This window comes from Pelophylax lessonae (assembly GCF_965119305.1).
Source record: "Pelophylax lessonae genome assembly, chromosome: 2".
Lineage (NCBI taxonomy): Eukaryota > Metazoa > Chordata > Amphibia > Anura > Ranidae > Pelophylax > Pelophylax lessonae.
In genome coordinates this window covers 378,731,816-378,747,674 of record NC_138769.1, presented here as the reverse complement: position 1 = coordinate 378,747,674, position 15,859 = coordinate 378,731,816, and the positions used below count along the sequence as shown (strand labels likewise).

At 42.9% G+C, this 15,859-nt stretch overlaps 1 long non-coding RNA gene across 1 annotated transcript in view; it reads right to left on the bottom strand.

The window, feature by feature from the left end:
- Nucleotides 1-15,859, bottom strand: part of LOC309546184 — a 71,322-nt gene that overhangs the window by 21,506 nt on the left and 33,957 nt on the right. Inside the window, exon 2 of the long non-coding RNA XR_014224924.1 lies at nt 11,660-11,920. This is a non-coding gene — a long non-coding RNA (uncharacterized lncRNA). The remainder of the gene's footprint in view (nt 1-11,659; nt 11,921-15,859) is intronic.

Below are 15,859 nucleotides of genomic sequence, written 5' to 3'. Positions count from 1 at the left end.
ATCAGTAGGTGATCGAGGACCGGAGAGAGAAAAGGGGTTTAGAAAACCAGATGATCAACAGAGCTGGGGGTTACTACTGAATGAGGGATCAGCAGAGCTGGGAGTTACTACAGAGTGAGGGATCAGCTGAGCTGGGGGGTTACTACTGAGTGGGGAATCAGCAGAGCTGGGGGTTTCTACAGTGCGGAGGATTAGCAGAACTGGAAGTTACTACTAAGCAGGGGATCAGCAGAGCTGGGAGTTACTATTGTGTGAGGGATCAGCAGACCTGGGGGTAATGAGTGAGCAGAGGGATCAGCAAAGGTGGGGGAAGTACTAAGTGAGGCATTAGCAGAGGGGGGTACTACTTTGCAGGAGATCTGCTGAATGGGGATACTAATGTGCTGGGGATCTGCTGAACAAGGGTACTAATGATCTGGGGTTCTATTGGGTCCCTTCAAAACAAGTAGAAAATCAACACACACACAGGGCATTTGCCAAGCTTCATTAAAGCTTTAAAAAAAGTATTACTGAAGCATCAAAAACACATCAAAAAAGCATGTTGAAGTGGTAGGTGCTTTAATTCACAGGGTTATCCTGTAGCCACTCCTTTGTCATCTTGGCTGTGTGCTTAGGGTCATGGTCCTGTTGGTAGATGAACCTTCGCCCCAGTTTGATGTCCAGAGCGATCTGGAGCAGGTTTTCATCAAGGATGTCTCTGTATATTGCTGCATTCATCTTTCCCTCAATCCTGACTAGTCTTCCAGTTCCTGCCTCTGAAAAATATCTCCACAGCATAATGCTGCCACCACCATGCTTCATTGTAGGGATAGTATTGGGCAGGTGATGAGCGGTGACTGGTTTCCTCCAGGCATGATGCTTGCCATTCAGGCCAAAGAGTTCAGTCTTTGTTTCATCAGACCATAGAATTTTGTTTCTCATGGTCTGAAAGTCCTTCAGATGCCTTTTGGCCTTTCAGTCTTGCCCTTCTACCATACAGGCCTGATTGGTGGAGTGCTACAGAGATGGTTGTTCTTCTGGAAAGTTCTTCTCTCTCCACAGAGAAATGCTGGAGCTCTGTCAGAGTGACCATCGGGTCACCTCCCTGACTAAGGCCATTCTCTCCCAATCGCTCAGTTTGGCCCAGCTGCCCACTCTAGGAAGAGTCCTAGTGGTTCCAAACTGCTTCCATTAATGGATGTAGGAGGCCACTGTGCTCATTTGGGACCTTCAATGCTGCAGACATTTTTCTGTGCCCTTCTCTAGATCTGTGGCTCGATACAATCCTGTCTTGGAGGTCTACAAGCAATTACTTGGACTTCATAGATTGGTTTGTGCTCTGACATGCACTGTTAACTGTGGGATCTTAGATTGGTTTGTGCTCTGACATGCACTGTTAACTGTGGGATCTTATATAGACAGGTGTGTGTCTTTCCAAATAATGTCCAATCAACTGAATTTACCACAGGTGGACTCCAATCAAGTTGCAGAAACATCTCAAGGATGATCAATGGAAACAGGATGCACCTGAGTTCAGTTTTGAGTGTCATGGCAAAAGCTATGAATACTTATTTACATGTGATTTTTTTTTTTAATAAATTTGCAAAGATGTCCAACAAACTTCTTTCATGATGACATTATGGGGTATCATTTTTAGAATTTTGAGGAAAATAATGGATTAAGAGTCCATTCACACTGCCGCGACTTGTGAGGCGACTTGTGTGCCCTCAAGTCGCCCCAAGTCGCTTGACATAACACAAAAGCAATGTTAATCAATCAGTGCCGTCTTAATTGGCACTACTGAAGTTGCTCCGACTTCAGAAAAGGATCCTGTACTACTTTGAGGCGACTTGTATCCAACTTGTCCCATATACTTCAATGGGAGTCGCCTCCTTATCTTATTTGAAGCGACTTGTGATCTGATTTTCCATGAAGAAGAAGGAAATTTATTAGCCAGGCATTCCCCACATTCCCCACTGGACTCCAGAACCAGAAAAAAAAAAAGATCGTTTGTCCAGAACCAGAAAAAAAAGATAATTTTTCTTAGAATTTTTAGTAGCACAGGGATATGGCTCTGCTCCTTTTACACCTGGGCGTTTTTGTTGTAGGCGTTTATTGGGCATTTTATTTATTAGCCAGGCATTCCCCACATTCCCCACTGGACTCCAGAACCAGGAAAAAAAGATAGTTTGTCCAGAACCAGAAAAAAAAGATAATTTTTCTTAGAATTTTTAGTAGCACAGGGATAGGGCTCCGCTCCTTTTACACCTGGGCGTTTTTGTTGTAGGCGTTTATTGGGCATTTTTTGGGCGTCTTTGGAGGCAGGCATGACATCTGAACTTCTGTATAGGGGTATATATACACACACACATATATGTATATATACACATACATACATATAGGTGTGATAGGAGCGGAGCCCTATGCCTGCAAATAATTTTCATATATGCGTGTGTGTATATATACACCTATACAGAAGTTCAGATGTCATGCCTGTCTCCAAAGACGCTGAAAGTCACGCTAACAAGTCGCCCCTTATGAGGCGACTTAGAGGTCACGGCAGTGTGAACCGGCTCTTAATCCATTTTGGAATAAGGCTGTTACATAACAAAATGTGAAAAAAGTGAAGCTCTGCGAATCCTTTCCGGATGCACTGTAAAATCAGCTTGTAAGGTGTATAATCATTTCAAACTTGGTGAACATTCCTTTTGCAGATTGAACATTGGCTTTTATATGTGAACTGTGCCTATTCCGTTAGTAAATCACCCGTCACTATTTGAAGCTGGTGCTGTGGATCAGGAGAGGTTAAAAGGTGGATGAGTGCCATCATGAGAGGGTTACACAAACCCTGTTCCTGTCATTAATTTTCTACAGGAATTCGGTTCATCCTATCCCCCTTAGCTTGCAGGGCTGCATTTAATTGTCCTGTTGTCAGCCAGAAATATCTATAATGCCTATAAGGATCTCTGCTTTGTATCTCTTGCAGTGACATTGTCTGACGGGTTTCTGGGAAAGCCCATACAACATTAATAACACAGGCTAGCTGATATGTCAGTGCAAGCTCTAAGGGAGTTAGGTGAAGTTTCTGTAAAACTCATGTTCAGTACATCCCCCCTCTGCTTTAACTCAGGAGGCAGAGGCATTTCTTCTTTAGAAACTGAAGGCTAAGGTGTAAAATGTGGAAATGATTAGGCTCGGGGAGATCCAGTTGTGTCCAGACAGACCATGTCTTGACAATCAGACAGGAGCTTCCTCTATAGATAAAACTGGAGCTGGTGGGATTGAGCATCATCTTCAATCTGGGAAACCTGTACTGTCTCAGAACTTGTCAAAGCCACAAAACTGATTTAGTGATTTTTCCATTTTTCGGGGGTTTTAAATCAAAAGGCAGGTTGTGTGGAATAAATGAAGCGTGCCTCTTTGACTTTGTAATAAGGTCCCCACATGGGATAGGCTGGGAGAGAGAAGAAAGCGGTGAATAGTAAGGACACCTGTATTTCTTTCAAAACTAAAATGTGTGTGATGATTGCTAGGAGAACATCTCCAAACACTCCACCAAAGGGACAATGTACATAGCAAGATTCATGAGCACTCACACTGCACCCCCAGGAGAACAGCAATACTGACAATTTATAGACCTTCTGTACACCATCAGTAATTCCAGAGAAAAAAGCCAGATCACCATGTAAGCAACTGCGATCATGACCGATATACATCACCCAGCAGCTGCAATATTCTTACCATGCATCGTCTGATGTATGGCTGGATATGATGAAAGACCATCGTACAATTACATGATGATTGTGGAAATTAACATTACTGCCAATGACTGTTTCCAATTAAAGGTTGCAGGGTACACCATAATTAGTGCTAATTAAAAGATGGAAAAAATTAAGATCATTCATTATGAGATAAGTTCTCAGGAAATGTTAGTTAGGAAGTATTACAAAGAATGGGAGTTTGCAGTAGATAGGCCTAAAATCTAGTTTATGTTTTAAGGTATTTCTAAAGCACTGGAGTAAGAAAGGTTAATCCGATGTCAGATTATTTATTTTTTTATATCTGTGTCTGATTGGACATACTTCCCTTTATTTTTTGTCCTATAAACAGAGGAAGCAAGGGAAATATTCCCTTACAAGTGTCCCTACTCTGAGAGTCTCCGATATTCTTGCTCAGGTTACAGCTCTTGGATTTTTCCATGACAGTGACCACCAGGACTATCAGAGAATGGAGATCAATTGGGGACATAGCAATAAAAACCTGACAAAGGTTCTAATCCTTCCTCACTCTATCCAAAACTAGACACCAAGAAAAGGTTTGGGGTTTGGATAGATTTGAACGTAATACTAACCTACGCTGATGGCTGTTATCTTATGGGCCATACACACTATATGATTTTCTGAAGACTTTTTCCTTTAGATTTACCAAAACCATATAATATGAGGTCAAACCTAAACACTTTCAATTTGTATGCAATCTGGCAGGCCCTTGCACTACATAGAAAAGGTAAAATTGAAGGAAAAAGTCTTCAGAAAATCTTATAGTGTGTATGGCCCTTTAGAAAGGAAGACTTAACTGAGTGAGGGTCATCTAATAATGGCTAGTCACTTTGCACAGTGAGTATTCACTAAGCAAATAATTGGATGGTATGCTCATTTCCATCATCCAAGGATGTGCAAAATCTTGTTTTTTTTTTTGTTAGTAATATTATTATTATTGCTACCACTACCACTCTTCTTCTTCTTTTTATTATTATTATTATTTTTATTATTATTAGTTCTAATTATTATAAGTATTATTATTTTTATTACTACTACTCTTCTCATTCCTTCTATTCCTATTATTTATGAATATTGTTATAAGTATTATCATTTTTATTATTACTACTTCTACTACTACTTTTTTTTTTAATTACTATTATAAAATATTAATATTATTATTATGAAATGTATAGAATGCTTATTTTGCAAAGTGCATGTGCATTTGGTTTTAGTGCCCATTCACACCACCGCGACTTGTCAGTCGACTGTTCAGCCTGAAAAGTCGCGGTCCATGCAGTGCTATGGGAACCGTTCTAATAGGAGCGACACAAGTCGCTCCGACTTAGAAAGTAGTTCCTGTACTACTTCGGGGCGACATCGGAGCGACTTGCATTGACATTCATTATATGAAGTCCGTGCAAGTCGCGCCAAAGTCGCGGTGCACGCGACTTCACAGGTTGCCCCCGAAGTCGCGCCGCGGTAGTGTGAACCGGCACTTAGGGATATGATGAAGCTTTGATCACTTATACATTTGATCATGTGTAATAATAATAATAATAATAATACTTTACTTGCACATGATCTAATATATAAGTAATCACAGCTTCATCATATCTCTAAAACCAAGTACACTTTGCAAAATAAGCATTCTATAAATATCATAATTATAATAATAGAAGAAAAAAAGAGTAATGGTAGCAGTAGTAATAATAATATTAATATTTATAATATTTTTTATAAAAATGTGTAATAAAAAAAAGAAGAGTATAGTAGTTGTAGTAGTGGTGGTAGTGGTGGTGGTGGTAGTAGTTAAAAAAAAAACGGCAATTCTCTCTAATTATTTATGTTGTAGTAACTCCACCGCGATAAATTGGAAAGTATTAATGCACCCCACCAGACTGGAGATGTGCATTCAGGGGACTCTATAAGCTTTATCTTACACTTGTTTAGTGCAGAAGCAGTCATACACAGCTGTAAAATGCTTAGTACATTGATTTATCCTAAAGTAAAATCCACACCTCTCTGTAATGCTACTTATATATAGTAAAATTGCCGTTGTGCCATAGCAGCAATGTGTCATTTTGGTTCTTTATTGTTGATATGCCATACGTCTACATATAGCAAGGAGCATGGGATAGTAGCTGTTGCCTGCTGCTGTTGTATAAGGTTGGTAAATAGTTTTCTGATGAGGTCAGTGTCAGAGCTCTTGTGTGTATGATGGGGATGTATAGCATTACACAAATCCTAGTTGTAAAACACTGACATAGTGCATAATCAGCAGCAAAATGTAAGGCCAGGATCTATACTAAGCTTATTTGAGTGTCTACTCCTAGGAGTGATTTTATTAAAGAGCAGAGTAAATCTGCAGAAGTTTGGTGTGTAGGATGGCACCATATGATTTCCTACTCTATGGAAAGCTAATTATGCATTGCCATATGCTGGGGCTTGTAGTTCCCTAGCACCAGCTGAGGTTTGTAATATTATTTATTACAAGTACTTATATAGAGCTGACAATTTACACATACACTGTTCAAAAAAATGAAAGGAACATTTTGAAAACACATCAGATCTTGATGGGGAAAAAGATGCTGGATATGTATACTGATACGGACTGGGTAATGCATTAGGAACAAAAGGATGCCACATCGTTTGATGGAAATGAAAATGATCACCCTACAGAGGGCTGAATTCAAACACACCCCAAAATCAAAGTGAAAAAATGATGCAGCAGGCTCATCCATTTTGCTGAAATGTCATTGGTACTCCGTAGTTTGTATGGCCCCCGTGTGCTTGTATGCATGCCTGACAACATCTGGGCATGCTTCTAGTGAGACAACGGATGGTGTCCTGGGGTATTTCCTCACAGATCTGGACCAGGGCATCACTGAGCTCCTAAACAGACTGAGGTGCAACCTGGCGGCGTCGGACAGACTGAAACATAATTTCCCAGAGGTGTTCTATTGGATTTAGTTCAGACAAGTGTGGGGGCCATTCAATGGCATCAATTCCTTCATCCTCCAGGAACTGGCTGCATACTCTCGCCACATGAGGCTGGGCATTGTCATGTACCAGGAGGAACCCAGGACCCACTGCACAAGGGTAGGGTCTGACAATGGGTCCAAGGAGTTCATCCCAATACCTAATGGCTGTCAGGGTTCCATTTTCTAGCCTGTAGAGGTCTGTGTGTCCCCCCATGGATATGCCTTCCCAGACCATCACTGACCCACCACCAAACCATATTACAGGCAGCATAACATTCTCTATGGCTTTTCAGACCTTTTCATGTCTATCACATGTGCTCAGGGTGAACCTGCGCTCATCTAAAAAGTACAGGGAGCCAGTGGTGGACCTGCCAATTCTGGTGTTCAATGGCAAATGCCAATCAAGCTCCACGGTTCCGGGCAGTGAGCACAGGGTCCACTAGAGGATGTCGGGCCCTCAGGCCACCCTCATGAAGTCTGTTTCTGATTGTTTGGTCAGAGACCTTCACACCTGCTGGAGGTCATTTTGTAGGGCTCTGGTGGTGCTCATCCTGTTCCTTCTTGCACAAAGGACCAGATACTGGTCCTGCTGATGGGTTAAGGACTTTCTATGGCCCTGTCCAGTTCTCCTAGAGTAACTGTCTGTCTCCTGGAATTTCTTCCATGCTCTTGAGATTGTGCTGGGAGACACAGCAAACCTTCTGGCAATGGCACATATTGTATTAATGTGCCATCCTAGAGGACTTGGACTGCCTGTGCAACCTCTATAGGGTCCAGGTATCGCCTCATGCTACCAGTAGTGACACTGACCCTAGCCAAATGCAAAACTAGTGACAAACAGTCAGAAAAGAGGAGTAGGGAAACAAACCTGTAAAACCATTCCTGTTTTGGAGGTTGTCTCATTGTTGCCCATCTAGTGCACCCGTTAATTAAATGAACACCAAGCAGCTTAAACTGATTAACAACCCCCTCTGCTACTTACAGTAACTGACCAGACCAATATCCCAGGAGTTTAATTGACTTGATGTTATACTCTCATAAAAAAGTGTTCCTAACTCACATTCATATATTAGGACCAATTTAGACAAAAGGCAAATTAAACTACCAGCATGTCTTTGGAGTGTGGGAAGAAACCAGAGTATCTGGAGGAAACCCACACAAGCACAGGGAGAACATACAAACTCCAGGCAGGTCGTGTCATTGTTGGGATTCAAACCAACAACCCTAGAGCTGTAAGGGGAGAGCTAACCATTTAGCCACTGTGCTGCCTGTGTGGTTCTAGAACATAAGCTGGGGTTTGTAGTTCTATCACATTAGCTGGGCCTTGTAGTTCTACAACACTGGTTGGCACTTGTAGTACTATCACATCAGCTGGGACTTGAAGTTCTACGACACCATCAGCTGGGGCTGGTATTTCTACAACATCAGCTGGGGCTTGTAGTTTTACAACACCAGCTGGGACTTATAGTACTATTACATCAGCTGGGACTTGTAGTTCGACAACACCAAAGCTCAAGCTGGGGCTTGTAATTCTTTAACAACAGCTGGGACTGTGGAACTACAAGCCTTAGCTGGTGCTATGGAACTTAAAGCGCTAGATGGTGCTATGGAACTACAAGCCTCAGCTGGTGCTATGGAACCACAAGCGCTAGATGGTGCTATGGAACTTCAAGCGCTAGATGGTGCTATGGAATTACAAGCGCTAGATGGTGCTATGGAACTTCAAGCGCTAGATGGTGCTATGGAACTACAAGCGCTAGATGGTGCTATGGAACTTCAAGCGCTAGATGGTGCTATGGAATTACAAGCGCTAGATGGTGCTATGGAATTACAAGCGCTAGATGGTGCTATGGAATTACAAGCGCTAGATGGTGCTATGGAACTTCAAGCGCTAGATGGTGCTATGGAACTACAAGCGCTAGATGGTGCTATGGAATTACAAGCGCTAGATGGTGCTATGGAACTTCAAGCGCTAGATGGTGCTATGGAACTAGAAGCGCTAGATGGTGCTATGGAACTACAAGCGCTAGATGGTGCTATGGAACTACAAGCGCTAGATGGTGCTATGAAACTACAAGCGCTAGATGGTGCTATGGAATTACAAGCGCTAGATGGTGCTATGGAACTTCAAGCGCTAGATGGTGCTATGGAATTACAAGCGCTAGATGGTGCTATGGAACTTCAAGCGCTAGATGGTGCTATGGAACTACAAGCGCTAGATGGTGCTATGGAACTTCAAGCGCTAGATGGTGCTATGGAACTACAAGCGCTAGATGGTGCTATGGAACTTCAAGCGCTAGATGGTGCTATGGAACTACAAGCGCTAGATGGTGCTATGGAACTTCAAGCGCTTGATGATGCTATGGAATTACAAGCGCTAGATGGTGCTATGGAACTTCAAGCGCTTGATGATGCTATGGAATTACAAGCGCTAGATGGTGCTATGGAACTACAAGCGCTAGATGGTGCTATGAAACTACAAGCGCTAGATGGTGCTATGAAACTACAAGCGCAAGATGGTGCTATGGAACTACAAGCGCTAGATGGTGCTATGGAACTACAAGCGCTAGATGGTGCTATGGAACTACAAGCGCTAGATGGTGCTATGGAATTACAAGCGCTAGATGGTGCTATGGAACTACAAGCGCTAGATGGTGCTATGGAACTACAAGCGCTTGATGATGCTATGGAACTACAAGCGCTAGATGGTGCTATGGAACTACAAGCGCTAGATGGTGCTATGGAATTACAAGCGCTAGATGGTGCTATGAAACTACAAGCGCTAGATGGTGCTATGGAACTACAAGCGCTTGATGATGCTATGGAACTACAAGCGCTAGATGGTGCTATGGAATTACAAGCGCTAGATGGTGCTATGGAACTTCAAGCGCTAGATGGTGCTATGGAATTACAAGCGCTAGATGGTGCTATGGAACTTCAAGCGCTTGATGATGCTATGGAATTACAAGCGCTAGATGGTGCTATGGAACTACAAGCGCTAGATGGTGCTATGGAACTACAAGCGCTAGATGGTGCTATGGAACTACAAGCGCTTGATGATGCTATGGAACTACAAGCGCTAGATGATGCTATGGAACTACAAGCGCTAGATGGTGCTATGGAACTACAAGCGCTAGATGGTGCTATGGAACTACAAGCGCTAGATGGTGCTATGGAATTACAAGCGCTAGATGGTGCTATGGAATTACAAGCGCTAGATGGTGCTATGGAACTTCAAGCGCTAGATGGTGCTATGGAACTACAAGCGCTAGATGGTGCTATGGAATTACAAGCGCTAGATGGTGCTATGGAACTTCAAGCGCTAGATGGTGCTATGGAACTACAAGCGCTAGATGGTGCTATGGAACTACAAGCGCTAGATGGTGCTATGGAACTACAAGCGCTAGATGGTGCTATGAAACTACAAGCGCTAGATGGTGCTATGGAATTACAAGCGCTAGATGGTGCTATGGAACTTCAAGCGCTAGATGGTGCTATGGAATTACAAGCGCTAGATGGTGCTATGGAACTTCAAGCGCTAGATGGTGCTATGGAACTACAAGCGCTAGATGGTGCTATGGAACTTCAAGCGCTAGATGGTGCTATGGAACTACAAGCGCTAGATGGTGCTATGGAACTTCAAGCGCTAGATGGTGCTATGGAACTACAAGCGCTAGATGGTGCTATGGAACTTCAAGCGCTTGATGATGCTATGGAATTACAAGCGCTAGATGGTGCTATGGAACTACAAGCGCTAGATGGTGCTATGAAACTACAAGCGCAAGATGGTGCTATGGAACTACAAGCGCTAGATGGTGCTATGGAACTACAAGCGCTAGATGGTGCTATGGAACTACAAGCGCTAGATGGTGCTATGGAATTACAAGCGCTAGATGGTGCTATGGAATTACAAGCGCTAGATGGTGCTATGAAACTACAAGCGCTAGATGGTGCTATGGAACTACAAGCGCTTGATGATGCTATGGAACTACAAGCGCTAGATGGTGCTATGGAATTACAAGCGCTAGATGGTGCTATGGAACTTCAAGCGCTAGATGGTGCTATGGAATTACAAGCGCTAGATGGTGCTATGGAACTTCAAGCGCTTGATGATGCTATGGAATTACAAGCGCTAGATGGTGCTATGGAACTACAAGCGCTAGATGGTGCTATGGAACTACAAGCGCTAGATGGTGCTATGGAACTACAAGCGCTTGATGATGCTATGGAACTACAAGCGCTAGATGATGCTATGGAACTACAAGCGCTAGATGGTGCTATGGAACTACAAGCGCTAGATGGTGCTATGGAACTACAAGCGCTAGATGGTGCTATGGAATTACAAGCGCTAGATGGTGCTATGGAATTACAAGCGCTAGATGGTGCTATGGAACTTCAAGCGCTAGATGGTGCTATGGAACTACAAGCGCTAGATGGTGCTACGGAATTACAAGCGCTAGATGGTGCTATGGAACTTCAAGCGCTAGATGGTGCTATGGAACTACAAGCGCTAGATGGTGCTATGGAACTACAAGCGCTAGATGGTGCTATGGAACTACAAGCGCTAGATGGTGCTATGAAACTACAAGCGCTAGATGGTGCTATGAAACTACAAGCGCTAGATGGTGCTATGGAACTACAAGCGCTTGATGATGCTATGGAACTACAAGCGATAGATGGTGCTATGGAACTACAAGCGCTAGATGGTGCTATGGAACTACAAGCGCTAGATGGTGCTATGGAACTACAAGCGCTAGATGGTGCTATGAAACTACAAGCCTCAGCTGGTGCTATGCAGCTCCTCCTGTGAAAATTGCCAGCCTTGCAGTGTTATCATACAAAGGTGGGCAATCTATGCTTAATACATGGGCTGCATCAAAGGCAGGAGACAAAGACAGGCATACAAAGGTAGTAGTGTTTGTAAGGCTGGTCCCTTACCAGCACCATTGTCTGATAGACAGCTGTCCTCTATTATGAATTGTATTAGAAGAAGAAGTAGAGACTTTATCTGCAGTCAGTGGTCCGAGACTGGCTAATAGAAGCCATTGAGTGGTGTGCACCTGTCTGTCCAGCTGCAGGAAGCTTCTCCCTCTGGCCAGGGGCTATAGACTTCACTGACCGGGGCCAGGAAATTGCAGCTTCCTCCTTGTCCTTTTCTCCTGCTCTTCTCCCATGTCAGAGGGGGCAGCCAGGGACAACCTAAAATGAGGAGAAACAAGAGGTGAGCACTGGGAGAACCTGTGTGTGAGCTCCATTCATCGTGTCTAGACAAGGCTGTATTTCTGCCCTGGAAAATAGCAGATAACTAAAATGTGTCTGCACCAAAAAACAAAAACAAAAAAATCATATATTTCAGCCTACTAGGCCTAGTAAATCATTGGTTTTCTTTTTTAGTCTTTTTTTTTTCCCATGGTGATCCTGCCAGTAACATACTTCCTATCCCTAGGGGGCTATTCTCATTCACCGCTGTGTTAATGGAGGAGCAGTGTTGTCACCGCAGCACAAGACTAGAGAACAACCCCGTTCTCTTCTCATCTCTGTTACTTAGGGTTGAGGTGTTTTGTAGTTCACAGAAGCTAGCTGGAAAATTTGTTGGAGATTTCAATTCAGTGCATAGGAAATTGCAAGGATACTGGATTTCTGTCCTGGTTACCAGGATTTTTTTTCTGTACTTACAAAAATATTCTTAGGCTGAAGAAAATTAATGCAGCCACCACCTCTAAGGACTGGGACACTACAATATATTTCATTTTTCTTCTTGGGTTTCAATATCTTTTAGGACATACACACCGACATGTAACCACTTGCCGTGCGCCGCATGACTATCTACGTCGGCGGTCAGCCCCTCACAGGCAAAGTGACGTAGGGCTACATCACAAGCTTGTGAGGGTCTAGGGAGCGAGCGCGCGCCGCCGGAGGCGCGCTCCCGCGTGGTCACGGACCTCCCCGCGCGTGTGACCGGCGGACCCGATGTCCGCCGGTCACTCTGCGATCGGCGGGGGAGAGGGAGAAAGTCAGGCGGCTTGTGTAAACAAGCTGCCTGTCATTCTCCCCTGTGTATGAAGGATGATCATACGGTTCTACTATGTAGAACCGTTGATCACTCTTCATACATCTGAAGCCACAGCCAATCACAGTAGAAAGCACAGCCCTAGGGACACACATAGCCCCTCCCTTTCAAAAAAAGTTAACCCCTTCACTACCAGTGTATTTTTACAGTAACAGTGCATATGTATAGCACTGATTACTGGTAACCCCAAAAGTGGCAAAAATGTCAGTCAAGGGTCCGATCTGTCCGCCGCAATGTCGCAGTACCGCAAAAAAATTGCAGATCGCCGCCATTACGCGTTAAAAAAAACAACAAAAATGACAAAAATCTTTCCCTTTGTTAGTAAACGCAATAACTTTTGCGCAAACCAATCAAAATACGCTTTTTGCGATTTTTTTTACCAAACATAGGTAGCATAAAACAAATTGGCCAAAAATGTTAAAAAATTTTGATTTTTACATTTTTTTGGGGGGAATTTCATATAAAAAAATGTGAAAAATATTGCTATTTTTGCAAAATATACGCTCTTTTTTTGTTTATAGCGCGTGATCAAAAAATCGCACAGGTGATCAAATACCACCAAAAGAAAGCTCTGTTTGTGGGAAAAAAAGGACGCCAAATTCGTTTAGATACAGCGTCGCACGACCGCGCAATTGTCCGTTAAAGTCACGCAGTGCCGAATCGCAAAATACCCCCTGGTCAGGAAGGGGGTAAAATCTTCCGGGGCTTAAGTGGTTAAAGTGTTACTAAACCCACAACAGTAAAATCAATCTCTATATATAGTAAAGCATGTTTGGTATACTCACTGTGGAACCTAAGGGGTTAACCCTCTGCACTGTGTAAAAAGGCTGTTTGATCCTGTCTTCTCTGATCCTCCCCTTCTTTTTCTGTCCCCAATCCATCTGCTGATAGAACCGAGTCTTGGGGGCACTCTGCACATGCTCAGTTTGGTGTATATTGTTAGAGAGTTTTTTTTTGTCTTGGGAGAGTGCATGTGATCAGCACAGGGCCAATCAGCACTGTCCAGACAGAGGGTCAGGGGTCCTGCTGCCTCAAAGGTCAGTCAGAGTAGAATGAAAACTCCTCCTACAAGCTTTAATCAGACACTAATAGAAGTAACGAAACTGCTGTAATTGCTGATGAGAAAAGATATTGAGCAGTATATAGTTACTAAAATAATTGCATTTCTATGTTCTGTATCCTGTGGGAGACCAGATATAGTGAACGCCGGGTCCTGGGTTTAGTAATACTTTAAGACCTCATGCACACTGCAGCTAAAAAAAATGCCTATTTTAAAGGCGTTTTGCGTTTTATTTTTTTTCTGTCTCAAATGGGCCATACACACTATCAGATTATCTGAAGACTTTTCCCGTTAGACTTACCAAAACCATGTAATAGGAGGTCAAACCTAAACACTTTCAATTTGTATGCAATCTGGCAGGCCCTTGCACTACATAGAAAAGGTAAATCTGAAGGAAAAAGTCTTCAGAAAATCTTATAGTGTGTATGGCCCTTTAGGCTCCATTCACCCCTGGGCATTCTGGAATTATGGTAGAATTGCTGCGATTCTGCCCACTGTCTCAAAACGCACTACAATAGCAAAACGCAGGTCCAGGTGCCATTATTTTCAATAGCACCTAAAACACAATGCGGTTTTGCTGTGACTGTCACAGCAAACCAAATCATGTGAAGCTTGTTGCAGGTAGCAAGGGCTTATTATGGGCAACAAGCGATTTTCTGTGATTGCCGTGCGATAAATCACATGACAATCGTGGCAAAACCGCACTGCGTTTTAGGTACCATTGAAAAAATGGCGTCTGGACCTGCTTTTTTGCAATTGTAGTGCGTTTTGACATTGCCGTGATCCAAAAAGGCCTAAGTGTGTAAGGAGCCTAAATGTCCCTCATTGTTAGCCTGTGTATTCATGCACACATAGGCATTTACAGGTGTTTACAGGCCGGAAAAAAATCCAGGATCGGCGCATTCAGGAGAGGAGAGTTCCAGTGTCACAAAAACGCTTGAAGCATGTAAACTAGCAGTGTCACATGCTTAAGCATTCATTCATTTTAATGGTCAGAATAAATTAATATTCGGGCCAATAGAATGAATAAACGGCTCAAGTGCTTGACATGCCTAAACACGCAAAACTCGGATTCAGGCGCATTTTTGACGCTGCTTTTTTTATTGCCTTGGAGCATAGGTGTCCGGGGGAGGAAAAAAAACATCCTGTGTACATGGGGCCTTTAACCAGTTCTGGTCCCCCTTAATGACCAGGCCATTTTTTGCAATTCAGGACTGCGTTACTTTAACGGAAAATTGCGCGTTCATGCGATGCTGTACCAAAATAAAATTGATGTCCTTTTTTTCCCACAAATAGAACTTTCTTGGGGGGTAATTGATCACTTGTACGATTTTTATTTTTTGCGCTATAAACAAAAAAAGAGCGACAATTCTGAAAACAAAAAAAAAACCAATATATTTTCACATTCTGCTATATAACATTCCCAATAAAGAAAAAAAAATGTAAAAATCTATTTTTTTTATCCTTTTAGACAAATTTGTATTCTGCTACATATTACTTGTAAAAAAAAAAAAAAAAAATCGCAATAGGCGTATTTTGTATTTTGATTGGTTTGCGCAAAAGTTATTGCGTCTACAAACTAGGGGGAAGATTTATGTCATTTGTATTTATTTATTTATTTATTTATTTTTACTAGTAATGGCAGCGATCTGCAATTTTTAGCGGGACTGCGACATTGCGGCGGACAGATCGGACACCTAACTGACATTTTTGACACTTTTGAGGGACAAGTGACATTACTACAGTAATCAGTGCTAAAAATATGCACTGTTACTGTAATAATGACACTGGCAGGGAAGGGCTAACACTGGTGAACAAAGAGGTGTGAGCCTAGGAGAGTGTTTTCTAACTGTGGGGGAGGGACTTGTGAAATGATCATAGAGACCTGTGATCCAATATAGAAGGATCACAGGCAATCTGTGATCATTTTAGAGAGAACGGTCAACTGTGTTTACAATAGCAAACCGTCCTTCTCTCTCAGCGGGGAGCGATCACGGAGGGCAGGCGG